This window comes from Apium graveolens, chromosome 5 (genome assembly GCF_009905375.1).
Source record: "Apium graveolens cultivar Ventura chromosome 5, ASM990537v1, whole genome shotgun sequence".
In the NCBI taxonomy this organism is placed as follows: Eukaryota; Viridiplantae; Streptophyta; class Magnoliopsida; order Apiales; family Apiaceae; genus Apium; species Apium graveolens.
The window spans coordinates 73,359,761-73,378,412 of record NC_133651.1 but is presented as its reverse complement, the minus strand read 5'-3'; positions in this window follow the sequence as shown (position 1 = coordinate 73,378,412).

Genomic DNA, 18,652 nt, shown 5'->3' with positions numbered 1-18,652 from the left:
AAATATAAAAGTAATACATGCTATATGGCTCCCTTATAAGACTTATTATTAGCATCTACAAGGAGTTTATGCCAGTCGGATTAAACTTAGAGTTATTTTGTTCGAACGAAATGTATTTTTTTACCCAAACATTTTATAACTGCAGTACGCATCTATTTACTATTTGTGGCATCAAATGTTACACCCTTTTTGTTCATTTACTTTGTTAACCTTAAAGTTAAAAAGGGTAAAAAAGAAATTATTGCAAAAAATGACCTAACGGTCATCTTTTTCCAATCTCTGTTATATATATACATATATATCATGCTTTCTCCATTAAAATCGAAAAATTACCTCAAATTAGTGTGTTTTTTTGTGCTAAAGAATAATTGTATGGCTGAGAGGTGTTATTGCGGCAACTGGGTTAAAAAACGGCGTGGACAACTTCAAATGATGGGCGTCATTTTTTCTTGTAATTGATGTCGTTTCTTTAGGTGGCTGGATAATCCATTGTGTGAGCGAGCACGAGTTATTATTCTGGGTCTTATTCGAAGGATTAACAATCTTGAAGCTCAGCAAAAAGGGGGAAAGTACCATTGCTGGCTTATGTTCAAGTGAGGCCAAAGGTTGCAGAGTGTGCTTCGAAGCAGCGAATGGAGCAAAAACTGGTAGCATCACAGCACACTGACCTTACTAACCGTGACATGGATTGCTATATTAGTGTATAGATTCTGCAAGATAGAAGAAGCATAAGAGATTTGAATACTTTACATTGTAATGTATGCTTTGTAATTCGAATAAGTTGTAGCAAGTTAATTATTTATGGTAATTTATTTCTTGTTTGTTGTTGTAAGTTTGCTGTTGAAATAAAAGGAACGGTTCAAAATTACAGATGGAATTTAATAAAAGGGGAAAACAAATAGCAATGGCAAACAAAAAATAAATACAAATCAACCAACCAAATTTAAGCAAGAGTCTGATAGTTAGAAAGAAGCAAAAGTTGATCAAAGTTTAACATCCCAAATACCTACCACATGTTACTAACATTTTGAGCAAGATAATTAGCTCCACGGATATATGAAAATACCATAAAAAAGCACAAAAGTTGATAATGTTAAAGTATGTTTTCTACCAAATGATTACGTAATAGCTAAACTTGGGGACCCTTGTCCATGGGCTTCTTTTTATTCTTCTTGGTGACTACAGCCTGCAATTTCATTAGTGTAGTGTAAGTCTCCCCATTTGTTTCAAAAGATTCCACCCATGTTGAGGTTTGAAATGGTGCCTTGAAATGCTTTACAATGTGTTGTACAAGACATGATTATACAATAACAAGACTAAATCAAATTGACAGCCCTAAGATTTAGTTGTATGATAGTCTAAATCTATATTATGTATTGTATTACTTGAGTTTGTAAAAAGGTTAAAGAATAGACTGGAGTATTTTTCTGTAAACAGTCTCAAGTCTAAGAATAAAATCTGGAAGAAGATCAAGCAAGGATCATGCCTCAGAGAAAAGATGAAGAAGCTTGAAGTTGAATAAATTTGTTTTATGAAAAATATTCTAAGTCAAGATATCTAAAAGTCATAGATCAAGTCGTATAGAGAAGTCATTCGAGAACTCCAGAATGATTTATCGAGAAGTCCAAAATGGCTTATAGAGAAGTCTCAGAGATATCAACAAGTCAATTTATCATTAGAGATCTCAGAGATATTTACAAGTCAAAATATATATAGAGATCTCAGAGATATCGATAAGTCATTTCTGCATATAGAGAACTCAGAGATATCGACAAGTCAAATAAATATATAAAGATTGGAGATATTGACAAGTCAATTTCTCATTAGAGATCTCAGAGATATCGACAAGTCAAAATACATATAGAGATCTCAGAGATATCGACAAGTTATTTTTACATGTCGAGATTTGGAAACCTTGACAAGTCAAAGACATTTATAGAGAACTCAGAGATCTCGATAAGTCATTATACTTATCGAGATGTTACTTCTCTATAGAACAAACTGGAAATCTCGATATGAATCTCAAGTACAGAATGCAGACAAGTTAAAGATTTAACATTATCAATTAACAAATGATCTAATCACTTAGATTAAAAAGTCTACAAAAGCAGTTTGAAGAGTGCAAGATCAAAGGCCAAGATTAACTGACAAAGGAAGGTCACAGACCTACAAGATTTGCAAGGATTTACTGAGCCAAAAATAGAAAGAATTAGAGCTAACTTGGAAAATGGTTTAGTACATCTTATTGCATGTTATGTAAACCAGTGTTTTACTAATATATAAAGTAAACATTGGTTCTTTGTTTTTAGATGTAATAAGATAGATCCAGATTTTATTGTACTCTCTCAAGAAAAAAGCTGAGTTCTTTTATTTTAAAGAACTTAGAATTTGTAGCAAGACAAACTTAATCAATACGAATTAAGTGAGTTTTGAATATTGTGTTTGTTGTGCTTGTTGTTTTTATTCTGCTAACATAATATCTTTATAAATTGTAAACTGCTTTGTTCACCATATCCAAACAAGATTAAAAAAGGCTAAAAATGAAGAAAATACATTGACCCCCCCCCCCCGAGTTGCACTTAATATCTAACAAGTGGTATCAAAGCAAAATCTGAAAGAAAATAGATAAAGATCTTGGAAGTATGAGTGCATAGAAGATAAGCAGTATCAAGATAATAGCCTTTGATAGAATTAACTATACACCGTGGAAAAAGAAAATGATGTTGTTCATAAAGATGGTCAATCTATTATATATCCAGATTCTCAAGAGTGGCCCTTTCACCCCCATGGAAAGAGTTGATGAATCTACAGATGGATACATAGTCATCCCAACTCATTTTGCACCTAAGGACCCTTCAAAATACACTGAATCTGAGAAGGAGAAAGTCTCTCTAGATAGTGGCCTGTGACTAATACTGATAGAGTCACTTGACAATGTCATGTACAATAACATTGTCAACTGTGACACAACCAAATAGACCTGGGAGAAGATAGAGATTTTGTGTGAAGGTAGAGAGGAAGTTAGATCCAACCAAAGGAGAATACTGGTGTCTCGGTATGAGGGATTCATGGCAAAGTCCAAAGAAAGAATTATTGAAGTTTTTGAGAGATTATTTGATGGTCCAATATGGTTAGGTCGACCAGATGCTGAAGAAGAAGCTATTAGAACCAATCTAAATACATCAACTACATTCTGACTAAACCTTTCATGTGCCATACGAAAACCCTTGACCAAACGATTATGTTCATCCAACATCTCTAACAACGACTATACAATATCTTCATCCACGACATCGCTTCCTCCGTTAACGGTGTTTGTTCTGTTATTCACTTCATCTTCAGTGTCATATATGTAGAGTTGGCAAAATTTGGGCTTTTCACCATCAGACGGTACAAAGCTTCCCATACTGTGGTAATTGACACCTTTTACCTTGAAACAACAAGGAGCACCACCGCGATTGATACTATGATCAATTTTGCCTCCAGTTGAAGACATTGCAAACATACATTTGTACATTCTAATATTTTGCTTGAAGTGCCTAAAACGGGGTCCACCGGTAAGGAATGTAGCTAGAGGCTCGGGAGGTTGCTTTTCTTTCTCAATAATTATCTGACCATTTTTACAACAAAGAGAGAAGGTTGGAGGCTTTCTGGGTGCAAATTTATTGTTCCTTTCTTGATTCCACGTGATCGCCTGACACTTTGAAAAAATTTGATCAGGAGCACCAAATTCCAAGTACTCGCTCCACTTAGTATTAGTATTGTAAAATTCATCTACATCAATATCCTCAAAACCACCTACAAAAATTTCATTCCGTCAAAATGTGAGCAATGCAAATTGTCTTCTTTCACAAGTTATTATCTAGTTTTGGAAATTTAAAATCTTACCGCTAGATAAACAATCGTTGTCGCTGCTGTTAAAATCATCAACATTGTTAAAGTCGGTTAATAAGTTTTTTGATCCGGAACTTTTTCCTCGTTCAAAAGTACTATTTACAGTTGATGTATCAAATGTCGAAGGACCTAGACTTATTTTGCCATAAAATTTTTTTGATAAATGTTCAACAATGTCATCAGCATGTGGATTGTGAGATATTTTCAATCCTTTCTGCACACTGGATGCAGGCAGTGTAAAAGTGACAGTACTTTTGCCACTTTGACATGTGCTTGGAGTAGCCAGTTTTCGTTGTTGACATGCTGTAACAACGAAATTGGTTGTAAAGTTGTAGAGTAATCTATTCACTTGCGTATCTAATAGTATAATGAAATTTATGCACATAAATGTTGAACCGCACCTGAAAATCCTATGGACTTTATTCTACGAACACACGGAGTATTAGGATTAGCGCATGTTTCTCCATGTATGTGTACTGTTACAAAACATATCAAAGCATTAAAAAATTATGAGATGCATTTTAGTTAAATTACATATACGTTTGGGGCAATACAAAATTGAGATCAAATTGGACATATATTGTTCAATTAACAAAATTTGGAAGTATTCACCTGATGTTTGAGAGAAGCCTGAATGTGACGTATTTCTCGCGGCAGTGTACATCATAGTATCTACTAAACCCGGGGAAGAAGATTGTCGTGGACTACAGAATATTGTATGTTTTCTGCTACGTTGAGTCTCTCCACGCACCGTACCATTTTTCCTATTTGCAAAATAAACAAACATAATAGTGACATTGAATATCTTTTAATTTAAAATGTTAATTTCAATTCAACCAAGGCGAAGAAGATCTAGTTTATTATTGTGATTCTTTGTTTAAGTTGTAACGTTGGATGCTAGTTTTCTTATTCTTGAACCTTTACCTATGTTTCGTACTTGGTTTTATTATTTATTAAGTATAAAGACTACATTTATTATACCATGCTTTCATCGGAACCCACGTTGATGATGAGTCCGATTATGGGCTAATCGTTATCGTGGGGTTCTAGTGAATTTATTTATGGATTTCTTTAGTTAATTTGTTTGATGCCTTAGTGTGTGGTGATTGTATGATAACCTAGTATTGGTTGCGCTTATTCGTCTTATGAGCGTCGCGAACTTATAAGATAGTGTGTTAATTCTTAATGAAGCGAAAGTGAATTTAAGGATTTAGAACTTGCCATGCTAGCATAGGTTCATGTGTTAATATGCATGATTCGTAGGTATTTTTAACCATCTTACTTGCCCAATGTAATCACGATAGATAACTTGTGCATTAAACCATTATGTTGTCAAATTCTATAGATATACAGGGTCTCAATATAATTGGTGTCTATTCAGCTTCTATCTCTTTTGTGGATGTCTGGTAGTATGGTACTCGTACAACGAAAGTTGGCGTTTATCAGTTTTGTGTTATCTGATTAGTGCCATCACCATTACATGCTAAGGTTAAGAACAAAAAGGCTATTGAATGAAGTACTTAATGAAGTTAGAATCTCATGTTTGTGTCATATATTATTCAACTCTCTTTTACTCTCTTTAGTTAATGTTCTTTAGTATAATTCTCATTAGTTAATTATAGTATAATCAAAATCCAGTTTGTTATTCGTCTTAGCATTGAATAATAGCCATATCATTGTTGTATAAGTGCATAAATCATAAGTTAACCTAAATCAGTCTCTGTGGAACGAACTAGAAATAATTCTATATTACTTGCGAACGCGTATACTTGCGTGAATTTTAGCGCGTGTTTAGCGATTAACAATTACTGCTGAGATGTATTGCATTCTTCGTCCACATACATTGCTTAAATGGAGAACGTTTGCTACTTGTAACAGTCACAAAGAAACCACATTAACACTACTAAAATTCAGAGAGTATTTGGAATGATAGAGTTTCATTTGAACTGCAGTAGACGCCAGACATTGGCTCTGCTTAGGATTCAATCGGCTGGAAGAGGAAGAAACATAGAGTATTTATGGATCCCGATTCTCCTTGATACTATCTGTTTGTGACGATGCATTACAACACACATTTGGTGGATCAGATCAGGGTTTAACTAAAGAAAATATTAAAAAAAAACTTATCAACGTCTCAAACATAACTTCTAAATTCAAATAACAGTGGTCAAATGGATTAGGAAGCAAAATTGAAATAACACATGTTACATGAAACATTGTTGTAATATCCGGGAAAATTATGTGAATATTTTATGATAAATAAATAAATATAATGTGTTTATATGAGTTAAAATGTTCATTTCCATGATATTACATTTTATAGTTGTTATTTGTTTTCCCGTGTGGACCAGAAATATTTTCGATTAAGTAATATGTGTTTAAACTACATTTATATGAATCGATCTACAATCTAGACGCGTATTTATTTGCGTCTGTATCAAGGTACTCGTTTTATCTCATTTTATTTGCGTTTGAATGCCTTTTATGCGTTTTCAGGGTTTCCTAATAATTTAGGAATCATTTCGGTTTTTCAAAAATCAACGTACCAGGACCCCACGGGACGTCAAAGCCCACAAAATTCATATTTTATTTTTATATAATTATATGTATTTCAAATACCCTGTATTTTTGTATTTTTGAATTATTCGCAATTTTGGGGAATTTTGATATAAATTTTATATTTTATTACTTTTAAAATTATTCCCCATAATTATTATTTTTGGGTCTAATTATTTTAATTAGGGGATAAAAACACTATTAAATGATTTTAGAGTATTAATTTTTAAGATAATATAGATAGTGTAATTGCCTAATTTTATTTCATTTATTTTATTAAAAAGCAAATTCAGAAAATCAGAATTTGGGGGCATGATTTGTTCTTGATCACAAATCGACTGATTCTGGGAGCTGTAGGGATCCGTTGCTAGTGTTCTGAAAATCAAATTGAAGCTCTCATCGAGCCCGTCATTTTGACACCAAAATCATCACCTGAGGTTGGTTAAATCGAAAATTCGTTTTTTCAGTTCTTGGCCATGAATTTGGATTTCTTGATTTAATGATTCTCTGATTAATTTGATGATTTAAATAGATTCCTGAGATGATTCTTAATTAATTCATATATAAAAACGTAGCAAATGATTATCGGGATTGATATCTCATAGTTATGGTTTATTCGATTTTAATTGATCATTTTTTGGATTATGTACTAATGGTTTGATGTTATGGTTACTGGGTTGAGATTATACGTAATCCAGGGATCATTTTAGTATATTATTCGTTATTTTGGTATTGATTAGGCGAAGTTGAAAGTTCGCCGACATGAGTCGCCGGTTTTCGGTGTTGGATTCGTCGGAATCGGAGTTCCAGTGACGGTGTGATTGTAATTTGGTTACTAAAAGAATCTTGGTAGTTTATTGAGTGAAATTGGTGAAAAATCGAAGGGGGAAGAGTTGTTTCAGAGGTGTTATGGACTCGTCGGAGTCCGGAGAAGAGCCGTGGACTCGTCGGAGTCCGGAGAAGAGCCGCCGAAATCTAGAATTTTTCCAGAAACCGGGGGGGGGTCTTCAAACCCGACCCGGTCGAGTTCATACCGACCCGTTTTGATTTATAAAAGACCCGACTTTGATTCCTTTTTCCCAAAACCCAAACACCAAATTTGTTTTTGAATTTTCTGTTTTAAAATTTATTCAAAATTATATTTATTGTTTTCAAAAATTCATTTTTTGATTTTATTTTCTTTTCGAAAATTGTTTTATTTATTTAGTTAATTATTTTAAATAATTAACTAAATTAATTTAAATTCTAAAAATTACTTTCATATATTATTTTCAAAAATAAAAATTTGATTTAAATTATTTATAATTTATTTTAAGTAATTATTTATAGATGCAACTAATTGATTAATTCATTTAATCAATTAATTTTATTTATAAATAGTTAAATAAAGTATAATTATTTATAATGAATTCAAATAATTCCTAAAAATTACTTTTAAGCTTTTAAAAATTATACTTTGCTATTTAAAAATTAATTAATATTATTATTAATTGATTTATTCCTATTTTATTCTTATTTTATTCGTAATAAATAAACTGTTCGTCCATTTAATACGTAAAGAACGCGTATAGACTCAAAAAAATATTACGCTTCCAATAAATATATTTTCGAGGCCTAATTTATTTTGCATTGAGAGGTCGTTTGAGTTGTGAGTCATTCTGAGTCGGTATTTGATCGATAAATACTGTTATTGACCCGATTTCAATTCTAAACATACTGAGACCTATCTTTTGATGATCTTATTTATATGTTACATGAAATATGTGATTACATGTTATATGAATAACATGATTACGTGCTATGTGATATGCATGCTATCTGTTTACAGTTTTAAAAAGCCATAATTAGTTATAAACGATCAGGTAGACGTCATGACGTCTAGTTACGTCGATTGAGTTTGGTTCTGTCAATTAAGATAGTCCTTTTGTTTATAGAATCGAGTAGCAAGGAGCGTAGTCAAGGGTTAGATGGAGTTGATACCCAGTAGTTATAAGACTGAGTTATAGTAAGAAGTTATCGAGCATATCAGGCAAGTCTCCTCCCTTATTCTAAATTCAGAATATTTTATTGTTTTACGTATTCAAAATATTAGAACTGTTCATAAATATTCTTGTGATGCGTTAGATATCAACAGCCATTTAATTATTGGAATCCTTTTATTCTAGCAATCATCCTGCTAGAACAAACCTTTTAAATCGTTAGATAGTGAATAACTATGTTATCCAGATATACTCTATACAGTAAAAATTTGCAATGAGAGTAGCGAATAACTAATCGTTCTAGTTATTTCGCCATCAGTTGTTGAGGTGACTCCGGACCATGTGAAATGGGGAGTTAGATGGATAAGGATGTCATTAATACGAGTCCTTTAATTAAAATTATTTTGTGAATTGGTTACTGGTTAGCGTAAGAGGTCGAGGCACCGGTCCAACGTGAGTTATTATACGAAAGTGTAATATCTTTCAAGGTGAGTATATGCCTTCTTATGGATATCCAATAAGTACGGTATGGTTGCGGGATACCGATACCTATATTTATGGTATGGCTGCGGGACACCGGTGCTGTTTCATGACTGATCATCAGGAACAATATAGTGCATAATTGTGTTTGTTAAAATGCCGCTTAAACTTTAAAGTTTATATCAGCTTCTGGTTTTACTCAGATATTGTTATTATTGTTCAATTATAAACTATATACTGCTTGCTGAGCATCTCTTCGCTCATACTTGCTTATTTTTCTGATCTTTCAGCTAAGTCTGAGCAGGCTTGAGTACCAGGTTTGACCAGGATTTGTGTGCTTGTAGATAGTTTGGTGTGTTTTCCAGGTAGACTGTTTGTGACGCTTGACTAATCTAGAGGTTTGTAATAAAATTTGAATAGTCTGTAAAACTAAATAGACTTATGGGTTGTGATAACATTTGGTTTATTTTAGTGCATGTTTCATACTATAACCTGTGATCGATCCAGTTGCATGTAAGGGGTCATATTTATTATTTTATTTCACTGTGTCTATTATGTTATAGTTTATCGGTCAGTGACTCCCAAATCTAGACCCCGGATTTGGAGGGCGTCACAGGTTGGTATCAGAGCCAGAGGTTATGGTCACTGAAAAAGGCTTAGGTGTTGTCTTAAGTAAGTCATAGGAAGATCACATAAGATAAGCGCGTATAGTTTAACTCTTATAGGATTAAGTTTTAGATTATTGGGCTGGTTTATAGCTAATTTGTTTAGGTTTTCTGTTTTGCGTTTATCTTTAGGCTTTTGTGCCATTTCTTTGCTATTTTGTTGGTTTCTGAGGATAGTAAGAAGTGATGAAAGAGGTTGGAAGGTTGTGTTATAACCCTATCCACCATTTGTTGGTTTATTTGAGATTTTGAGCAAGAATTGGAAGGTTTGGATAATTCTTCGTAAAAAAGTTTGTGTTATTATTCTCAAGATAATAAGCACAATTATGTGATAATCATGTCGCATGTGTTAATATGGTAGCAAGTTTATGATATTTTGAAAAGAGATAATGCTTGAGAATTTTGACACGTTAAAATATTGCTACATATTTGATACCATGTTTGACAGATTATTATATAAATTGCTTGTTTTCTTACCAGAATAATGGCACCAAAGAGGAGGAATAATTCAAGATAGGATCATACCGGGAGTCATACAGATCCAGTGATTATCCAGATATTGGGACTGATGCAGCAACAGGTGTTGTATCTTACGCAATAGCAGTAGCAACAGCAACAACAGCAGCAAGCCGCAGCACTACCTGCGGTGACTTTTAAGAAATTTCAAGCGGTGAAACCACCTGAGTTCAAGGGAAGTGCTGACCCCGTGGAAGCCAATGCATGGCTTAAAGAGATTGAGAAAGCTTTTGACTTAGTCGGAGCAGGAGCTGAACAGAAGACCAAGTTTACAAGTTACTTTCTGAAGGGCGAGGCAAACTATTGGTGGGAATCCACACTAGCGTTGGAAGGAGGTGAGTTTGCAACTCGGGAAAGGTTTATAGAGCTGTTTCTAGAGAAGTATTTTCTGAGTTATATGAAGAACCAAATGGAGATCAAGTTTTTGAATCTCACACAGGGTGATCTTACTGTAGCTGAATATGAGGCCAAGTTTACTAAATTGGCGAGGTTTGTGCCAGATCAAGTTGATACAGATGAAAAGAAAGCAAGAAGGTTTGAACAAGGATTAAAATTTTGGATTTAAAATAGAGTGGACATATTTAAGTTGACTTCATATGTGGCAGTCGTTCAGAAAGCAATGGTGATTAAAAGTAGGAGTGACATGTCTTAGAGAGAAAAAGGATGGAAAGAAAAGGAAATTAGAAACTTCTGGAGGAGGAAGATAACATGGTAATTTCCAAGGCCGTTTCAACAGAAGGCCAGAGTTTCAAGGTAATAAGAATGTGGGATTCAGAAAACCACAATCAGGAAATGGGGGACAAGGTAGCCATTTTCAGAATTCAAATCAGTAGAGGTCCAATCGTCCTCCAATATCAGATTGCAAGTTTTATGGAAGAAAGCATTTTTGGGTTTGCAAAGCTAATTCTCTGTGCTATAAATGTAATATGAAAGGACATCATGCATATGAGTGCCATAATCAGATGCCAGAAGTTACATGTTTCCGATGCGGGAAGATAGGGCATTATGATAACGACTGTAAAGAGCAAGCACAAGGTGTAAATGTTTCACGAATTACAGGACCATCATCTCAGGGTGTGGAAAGGACTGAAGGACTACCAACAAAGAATCAGCCAAAAGCCAGGACATTCAATATGACTATGAATGATGTTGTTCAGAGTTCCGATGTGGTTGCAGGTACGCTTCCAGTAAACTCCGTAGATGATAAAATTTTAATTGATTCTGGAGCTATAAGGTCATTTATTTCTAAGGATTTTGTCGATAAACTGTATCGTGATGTTGAATTGTTAGAACAAGCGTTAATGATGGAACTTGCTACTAAGAACCAAATTCCTGTCGACCGAGTGTGTCCAAGGTGTGACATTGAGATAGCGGGTCATCATTTTTATGCCAACTTAATACCTTTTAAGTTGGGAAAATTTGATGTTATCTTATGAATGGATTGGTTGTCAGAGAATAATGCTCAAATTGATTGTAAGAATAGAAAAGTGAGACTTCAGATATTGGATAGTAAAAAGAAGGTGATATTTTGAGGAAGTAAGCAGGAAAAGAAGTTCTTAGCGATAGCTCAAGCGAAGAAGTTATTGCGACAAAATTGTGAGGCATATTTGGCTCATGTGATAGACACTAGCAAAGATGTTCCCTGTTAGGTCACACAAAACTGTAGAAGGGGGTTGAATACAGTGTTTAATACAATCAAATCAATTTCGAACACAAGTAACAGTAAACAGATATATTCAATATAATAAACTCTGTTACAACGGAACTGTTCTCTCTCAATGATGACAAATATCACTAAGAGCTGCTAGGTTATAATGTATGATCTTCTCGATAATAATAACACATATAGTGTAAACCTATGTCTGTGTTTATATAGTACACAGTTATAAAATAACTTCTAATTGATATGGAATATAATTATGTCTCCTAAAATATATCAATCAGATATCTTATACAAGTCTTCTTATCTTCTAACTCTTTCCATGCATATCTTCTTTTGTTCTAGTCTCGATCTTCTATCCTGTAAATCAGCTTCCTTCCTTAACTGTAAGTCCTCCCGTACTTCAGTTTTGATATGACCTTAAGTTCTGATAACTATCTTCTGACTTCCGGTAAGTACTAATTCCAGTAAGTCCTGATATTTCCTGTTTGTTAAGATCCGAAAACTAAACATGAAATATATTAGACATGACATCTCAAATATATCTAACAATCTCCCCCAACTTGTAAATTATGCAAAAATATACAAGTTAATATATTTGATGATGTCAAAAACATTTAAGTTCAAATACAATAAGAGTTTAATAAGACTATTAACTACAACTTACAGTCCTTGTAGCTTTACCAACATCACTGGATCAATCTGAATCCATAATGATTCTTAACAAAATCTTTTACCAGCTTATCTTCAGCTTTTCTCAGAACTTCAACTAACTGTGCTTTGACCTACATCAGTTCTTCATCTTTACTGTCACCAATTTGATAAATGGCTGTTCTGAGAGCTTGAATTGATGTTCTTTCAAGTCCATCACCAAGTCTGATAACTCTAGGATGTGAAGAGTCTTCATTATAATATAAGCATCTTCCTTTCAGAATAACTTCCACCTTAGTAGAGTTCTTCAGCATAGGAATTTCTCTTCCATCATCTTCAGTAATCATTGGAATGTACTGAGAAGCCTTTGTACCAGAGATTCTGAGTAGATCTCTTATAGCCTTCAAAATGTATTCTGACCATCTTCTTGTAATATCAGATTTTACTTCCAGAAGATAGTGAATATGTTGAAGCTCTCTGACAGACTTCTTTACCACATCAGTATCAGCTAGTCTGTAAGTTAGTCCATCATTGAGAAATAAGATCAATTTCTCCTTTAGATTATCATTATCATAAGCATCTATCACAATTTAAGCAGACAATACTTTGTCAAGGTGCTTTTGTTTGATTTGTTCATATGATTTGTCTGTCAACATGAAAGAATCTCTTAGAGTAACTTCTACTCCTGTTTGTATCTTTTCTTCATCAGAACCTAATCCAGCTCTATCTCTAGGTTGCTTGGCTCTCAACCCAAACGTTGCGAGTTGATTAATCATAAGATTGGATTTTGGTTCAACTAGAGTAGCTTTCTTCCATAACAGTTTCTTCTTATCAGCAATTGTCATCTTTTTCAAATCAACTTGAGCAATGTCAGTAGTTGATGTCTTGATAGCTTGATCAGAATTTGTTGTTTCTTTTATAACTTGTTGTTCTTCATTCTGAACAACTTGATCAATGTCAGAGGTTGTTTTAGATTCTTCAATTATCTTTCTTCTCTTTAGAGTTTGAACAGTTTCATCTTCTATCAAATCATCATCATGCATTGTAGTTTGATAGACTGGAACAGAAGAACTTATATTTTTCTGAATCTTTAAAGGTTCACCAACCTTTTCTTTTCCTTTTGACTTGGGATCAATCTCAGTTTGTGATCTAGTCTTGGACTTTGAAGCCTCAGAATTTGACTTTTCCTTGATCACAATGCCTTTTTCCTTAGGCCTTGGAGGTTTCTTTGCATTAGAAGCTTTAGATTTTAGATTTGTCTTCTCAGCTGCAAATCTAGCTTCTTCCTCCTTGAGAGTTTCTAAATCCATTCCTGGGTTATTTCAGAAATAATCTTCTAATTATCTCCTCATCAAGTGTCTGGATTTTAGGATCTTTATAATAAATAGTAGTTTGCTTCCCCTTTAGCTTTAGAGTTCGTAAAAACTTCTAAGAGTCTTTAGATCCTGACTGAATCAGGATATCAGAACTTGACATCAGACTTTGCTTATTAGAACTTGACTTCAGACTTTTATCATTCACAACATCAGAACTTGACTTGTTCTGTGTAGAAGATTTTCCTTGAACTTTTCCTTGACCTCTGCTCTTATCAGAGTTTCCCTGGTCATCTCATGAGGGGATCTTTTTTCTTTCCTCTTTCGGATACCTTTATCATCCTTCTTCTTCAGTGTTTCAGTAGGTGAGCATTTGGACTTAACTACCTTCTCCCCCTTTTTGGCATCATCAGGAAGTAAGAGAGAGAGAAGAAGTTGTTCTGAAGATTGGATTTCATCCAATTGAGCTTTCTGAGAAGCTTGGTTAGCCAGGACCTCATCAATTTGGGCCTGTTGCCTCTCTTGAATCTTCTCAATGGCTTCAATTTTCTCAAGATTAGGTCTGACATATCTGTTCTTGTCAAGCTTGATCTGTAGATCTAGCTTATCAGCATGTTCCTTTAGTGTATCAACCTTTTCATGAGTAGAATAATGTAGACCTTGAAGATGTTTGGTAGACAGAGCTATGATCTTGAGTTGTGTCTTGAAATCAGCATTTGTGAGCAACTCATCAGCTTTAGCAATATGCTTTGTCAGAATTTTAGGGATTGGAATAAAATCTGATTCATTCCACTTCTTGGTCCACTCCACACCTCTGTGAGTATCCTCCCAAGGAATATGTGCTTCCTTTTCAACAAATTTCTTCACCAATGCTTCCTTCCATAGTATGGGAACTGGATTCTCAACAGAAACACTGTCTTCAGAACTTGAGAAAGACTCATTATGTTCTGACAGCACAACAATGTGTGAAGCAGCTGGAGATTTAGGAAAAACTTCATTTAAATTCTGAGCATCAGAATTTATCTCCAGTATTGGTGTAGATGGTCTCTCAGCATCTAAGATTGGATAGTTGATTGTAGATGACTGAGCTTTTGTAGATGGAGCTTCCAGATAAAGAACATTTGGTATATTCAAATTGTGAATATCTATCTCAGAGTTTTCAGTTTGTTCTTTAGCATCATTTGTAGCTTTAATAGGAGAGACAAGGGGGGTAACCACTGTATCATTAGCAGTGTCTTTGGCTTGAGATGGAAGGGCTTCAATGATAATTGGTTCTCGTGAGATCAGAGATTCCTGATCCCCTTCCTAAGCTTCTTCAGTATCTTCTGATGGAGCCTTAGCCAAATACCTCATAGCCTTCATTTTCTTCAATCTCCTTGCCAATGAAGGAGTTGTTTCAGCAGCAACAAAACTTACAGATTTCTTTCTTTTCAAAGTATCAGAACTTTGAGCTGCTGTTTCTATCTGAGAAGTAACATTCACAGCTTCAATTGTCACAGGTTCTGTAACACCCCCAAATCCGGGGTCGGGGATCCGGGCTGTCACGAGTTCCATTTCCCTTAATAACACCCAATCTTAATAAATAATCAACTACTCTGTACTGTGACCCCACAATAAACACACACACCACAAGTTATAGTCTCAGAGATGAATATCCAAAAATAATCACAAGTCGTTTTATTCCACAATTATATGCCAATACACCTTAAAAGGGTTTCTGAATAAATATACATTTCTTTGCCATTATTACAATTCATAAATATACATAAATCTGGTACATTAAAAGTTGAAGCCTAGCCTATTGGTTGTTCCTACCTCAGCTACAGCGACATCAATGCCTATAGGAAACTGCGGAACATTTCCTATCCGCTCGCGAATTGGGAGCTTGGTCCTGTTCATCTTTTCTATCTGTTGTTGTGTGATGAAAGAAGAAAGCAAGGGTGAGCAACAAGCCCACCAAAATAATATGTATAATGATTTACAGTATATGAGCCTTCTCATAGTACTCATGAAAGTCTTGGTCAAAAGAAATGAACCAAGTTTGATATCTTAATGCGATGAAGTCGCAAAATATTCAGTATATATACATATATACTTTTCCAAAATCTTGGAAGTCCTCTTCCATGCATAATATACACAGAGTTCCAGTTTATAACTGTATAAAACTATCGTTATAAGGTGATCTCATATATCTAACCTTGTCTCAACATTTTTCTGAAAATATTTGACATGCATAAGATAATCATTTACTAGATATAAGTTTAAAAGATGAAGTTACAAGATACTCCAATATACTTATATCTTTTTCCAAATACTACTTGAACTACCACCGTTCAAGTTATAATTAGTTCAAAAGTTCATCACATAGATGAGACTACAAGATAATACTTGAATAGATTCAATCTTTAAAATATCATCAAAATAAAATGAAGTTATAAGATACTTCATTTGATGCAAACATCATTTTGAAAACTTGACCATGCCAACACTCAACAATCGCCCAACCGTAGCCTTTCTATCGAAGTGCTCTGGGTAGTGTTGTAGAAATATCCAATTGGATGATGAACTCATTACGGGAGTTTGCCGCGCCAGGAAGACCAATTACGATGATCAGTCGTAGTAGTACAACCCCACCATTTTCTACATGTAGAGGAGAACCTGTCGGATTTACTTGTCAACCGAACACTGAACTCCTAAGGAATGGACCGCCTAGCGGAACTTCCAGGCCATTTGGGCCAATATAATAAGGCTGGGTCGGCGCTACTCGACCACTTACGCCACTCCTAGTTCAGATGAAATCCATGACTCTGAAACGTAAAGCTCGTCCCCCCTTTCCCCAAGTAGAAACTTGTTGATACGGCTCCGCCAAGAAGTCGTATCTAGTTGGAAAGGAAAACTCACCGATATTTCCCAGGCGATGCCTGTTAATGGATTAACTTGTTCCAAGAATTTTACTTCCCGAGTGTTGGGTAAGTAATCAAAATTCTTTTATCAAGACAACAACCTTGTTGCGAATATAAAACACACCACAGAGCCGGATCCCTCAGGTTTTGAGCGAGTATTTAAATCCCCTTCGAAAGGAGGATCTTAAATATAAAAATGAGTTTTGGGATCCGCTCTAACTTTTAAAAATCATTTTGAAGACTCGCAAAACATTTTTGAGAATGTTCGGAGTGATGCTGATTTAACAAAATAAATCAGTCTCAATATATTAGAAAATATCTGAATATTATTATTTAAATAATATTCCCATAAAGAATAATCTTTATAAAAATAATTGAAGTAGAAGTTTTAAAACTTATACTTGAAATGAATATTAAATAACCAAAGATATACTTATACCAAGGTACTATCTTTATTTGAATAATCAAAAGTGAGTTTAATTATCGACACCTTATTCTTTAATAAAATAAAGAATATATCTCAGCAAATAATCGGAGTCATAGATCCTCAAATGAATATTCAAATAATATTCAATAAATAAAATAAGCTGAGTCATAAGTCCTCGAATGAATATTCGAAATAATATTCAATAAATAAATAAGCTGAGTCATAAGCCCTCGAATGAATATTCGAAATAATATTCAATAAATAAATAAGTTGAGTCATAAGCCCTCGAATGAATATTCGAAATAATATTCATTAAATAATATAAAGTTATCGAATAAACCTTATTCGATTAATAGTTTTGAAAACTATAACCATATATATATAAATATATATATATATATATAAAATCTACTCGGGATCCTCGACTCCCGGTTTTAGAAAATGTTTTCACCTTTGGGTCCCTATACTAAGGGTATATGCAAATTACCGCTATTCTCTAGCATAGGTATTATCAACTGAACCAACAAATATATATGGCAAGAATACGAAACAGGCATGCATATGTACCATATCACATGCTACAATATATCGCAAGAATTTGCTAATTTAACCATCATGCATCTATCACAAGATAATGCATATACAAGTGTATACATCACAACAACAGTATAACGGATAGAAAACTTGCCTGAGTGCTCCCGGATAGACTTAAGCTTAGAGTGGGTCCGATAACCTATGAACAACAACATAAGTCGGAATTAAACCCCGGTCGCTTAAGAAACTAGACTTTAACCATTTAGAGTCCTAACGTTCGCTTTCGCGCTTAACGATTTACTTAAGTCGCTCGAGTACCCTCGGCTCCACCATTTTTAATAAATTAACCATTAAGAATTTTAAAGCGATTCTTTCGCGAGTACCTTACCAACTGCCTAATACACTTTACATAAATGTTTCATACCCCAAATAGTCATTTAAAGTCCTTAACCAAGGTTTCAAAGTAAGGCGAGGGGTAATGGTTCGGTCGCGAAATGCCGTTACTTAAAACGGTCGTTTCTCCTAAATCGTACATCGGATTCAAACGAAACACATATCAAAACGAAGCTCGTAACATGAACTATCTAATCATGGAAATGGTCAAAACCTAACAGGGAGTTCTCGGGTCCTGATGTTAAGAGCAAAAACAGTCTAAAGTAAATCGGACATTACGACGGCTATGTTTACGCGATTTCCCAAATTTTTACCATTCCAAATCATATCAATCCAACTACTAATCAACAACAACTCAAGATTCACATCAATGCTACTGATTTCAGTCATAATAAGCTCAAGTATCTCAATCCAATCATATATTATAACATCTCCAAATTCAACTAAACAACTTAACAATTAATCTCGAATCATGCTTATCATTCAAATTACTACTCATCCATCCAAACCATCTCCAAACTTCAACATTCAAACTTATTACTAAAGGGTGTGAAGATTTATACCTTTCTTGGAGGGTGGAAAGTTACTAGGAAGCCTTATGGAGCCTCCTACAAGCTTGATCTTTCCAAAGAAATCAAGAACACAAAGTTAGGCTTTAAAGTTTTTAAAAGTCCGATTGAA